Consider the following 3,048-nt stretch of genomic DNA (forward strand, 5'->3'; position numbering starts at 1 on the left):
GTAGTATCGTCTGGTTTTTTGTTTCTTGTTTTAACTGCTGAACAAAAATTTTTTTTAAACTACAAGCCGAGTTAGGAAATGGAGGAGGGAGCAGACCTCCAAAGAGAGAGACGGTCACAATGTAACAGAAACATGGCTTTAAACTGGAGGATAATTCTTTTAAAATATCCCCTCAGAGCACAGTTACTCTCAGGACCGTCCCAGCTCAGGTTTCTGATTTCCCACGCCCCAATCCAGCGTTATTTGAGGGAGGGATGAATCTACATGAGCCCATTTTGGCCAAGTATTGAGTACTCTCTTACACTTCTCAGCTCTGGGAGAGGAGTTTGTTAAATACCTCAACCTGTGGATTTTGCCTACAGATGAGCCCCCTGCCAGCTTTTTCCTTGTCCCACTCTTCCTCCTGCTTCCTCATATAGCTCAGAGGTCACCTCCTATCTAAAGTGGCCTTTCTGGAGAACTCCCTGCTATGGACTAAATGTTTGTGTCCCCCCTAAATTCTCATATTCAAACCTAATCTTGATGTGATGGTGTTTGGAGTGGGACCTTGAGATGGTGACTAGGTCTTGATGGTGGAGCCCTCGTGAAGGGATTAGTGTCCTTATGAAAGAGGCTCCTGAGAGCTCCCTTGTCCCTCCCCCATGTGAGGAGCAACATGAAGAGAGCCGACTGAGAGCCAGGAAGTAGGCTCTCAGCAGATCCCGAATCTGCCCTGATTTTGGACTTCCAGCCTCCAGAACTGTAAGAAATACATTTCTGTTACTTATAGGACAGCCAGTCTGGTATTTCGGTTCTAGCAGCCCTCACAACGCTCCCTAATCTCATCACCCAGTTCCTCCAAGCCCTCCTCACTATTTATGGTTACTCCGTTTATTTAAACCCTCAGCTCCTACAATCTGCTCCACCTCCTGCCAGTTTAAAACACTTGATGCACAAGTTTTTAATTTTCATGAAGTCCAATGTGTCTATTTTTTCTTTTGTTGCCCGTACCTTTCATGTCCTATCAAGAAATAGTTGTCATATCCAATGTCACAAAACTTTCCCCCTTTTCTTCCAAGAATGTTAGAGTTTCAGCTTTTTTGTTTAGGTCTCCGATCCATTTTGAGCCAATTTTTGTATGTGGTGTAAGGTAAGGTCTAACTTCATTTTTTTTGCATGTGGTTACGGTTTCCCCAGCACTGTTTGTTGAAGAGACTATCTTTTCCCTGTCGAATGATCTTGGTACCCTTGTCGAAAATTATTTGACCATATAGATGAGCTTTTTATTTCTGGGTCAATACTATCTTTAAAATAATGAATTACTAGGGGCACCTGGGTGGCTCAGTTGGTTAAGGGTCTAACTTCAGCTCAGGTCATGATCCCAGGGTCCTGGGATCGAGTCCTGCGTCGGGTTCCCTGCTCAGCGGGGAGCCTGCTTCTCTTTCTGCCTGCTGCTCCCCCTGCTTGTGCTCACTCCCTGCCCCCTCAAATAAATTAATAAATTCTTTTTAAAAAATGAGAACAGCTCAAAGGAGGCTGATAACATAAAAATTAAAAAAAAAAAACACCACACATTTTCTCTCTTTTCATATACCCAAATCTAAGAGGTCTAAAAAATAGAAATAATATTGTATGTATGTATATTCTATGTATGTAAGTATCTATCTATGAAACATTTGATATGGGAATGGGAGCTACTTTTCTAAGCATAAAAAATACATTCAATCACAAATATAAAGCAGAGTAGATTTGATGACATAAAAACAGAAAACTCCCGTGTTCTAAAATGACAGTTGGCAAATCATGAAAAATATATCAGTCTTGACAAAAATTTAATATTCCTAATATAGAGAGTGCTTATAATTCAGTGAGTGGAATACCCAGTTTTAAAAATAGGGAGAGACTTCCTGGCTGGGTTGGTGGATAGAGCATGGGACTCTTGATCTCAGGGTTGGGAGTTCAAGCCCCACATTGGGCATGGAGCCTACTAAAAAAATAAATAAAAATAGGTGAAAGACACACAGAATTTTGAAAATACAAATGGCCAATATATGAAAGAATGTTTAAATTCATTGAAAATGCAACTAAAATAGTAATAAGATACTATTTTTTACCCATCAAATTTTAAAGATACATCTTAAAAGGAAAATACCAAATATTGATAAGAGAGAAGCATTCATATACTGCTGTTGGCAATTAGACTGAAGCTACATTTCTGGAGAAAATTTAATATGCATGAAAGTTTTTAAAGTATTTGTTCCTAAATGCAGAGTAGTATCCTACATTGGATTCTGGAATAGAATACCACATTAACGGATAAACCTGAGAATCCCAGTGAAGTCTGGAGTTTAGTTCATGGCATTGTCTTCAGTGTTAACGTCTTCATTTTTGACAAGTGTACCATGGTTAGGCAAGATGTCAAAACTAGGGGAAGCTGGATGAAGGGAATGCATGAACTCTCTGCACTATCTTTGCAACTCTTCTGTAAATCAAAACTCAGTCCTCCCAGAAGTTTTCTTAAGTAAGTGTTCATTCCATTTTGCTCAATCAGTTCTACTTCTAAGATATAACTATGGGTAATATTGAGAGAGAAAAACAGTTTTGGATAAGTTATTCATTATTCACTGCAGTGATATACTTGATAGCAAAAGAGAAAAGGAAAGAAAAGACAAGCAATCGAAATGTTCAACACTATGGGCAATGTAATAGCCATACTCATTCACACATGAAATAATTATGAGACCCCTTCTAGATGTTGGGGCATAGAAGCAACCAAAACAAAGATCTCTGACATGAAAGAGCTTAATTTCCAAAAGAGGAAAACATGACAGTGAATAAGATATATAAAATGTGTAGCATATTAGTCATAAATGTTAAAGACCAAAATAAAACCAGGGAAGGGAGGCAAAAAACCAGGGGGAGGTTGCATTTTTAGGTACAGAGGACAGAGAAAGCTTCACTGGGAAGCTGATGTATTTTTTTTTTTAAGATTTTTATTTATTTATTTATTTGAGAGAGAGAGAATGAGAAAGAGAGAGCACATGAGAGGGAGGAGGGTTAGAGAGAGAA

Source organism: Mirounga angustirostris, unplaced genomic scaffold, assembly GCF_029215605.1.
Source record: "Mirounga angustirostris isolate CCGP_5_RB_7025 unplaced genomic scaffold, mMirAng1.0.hap1 SCAF_2, whole genome shotgun sequence".
In the NCBI taxonomy this organism is placed as follows: domain Eukaryota; kingdom Metazoa; phylum Chordata; class Mammalia; order Carnivora; family Phocidae; genus Mirounga; species Mirounga angustirostris.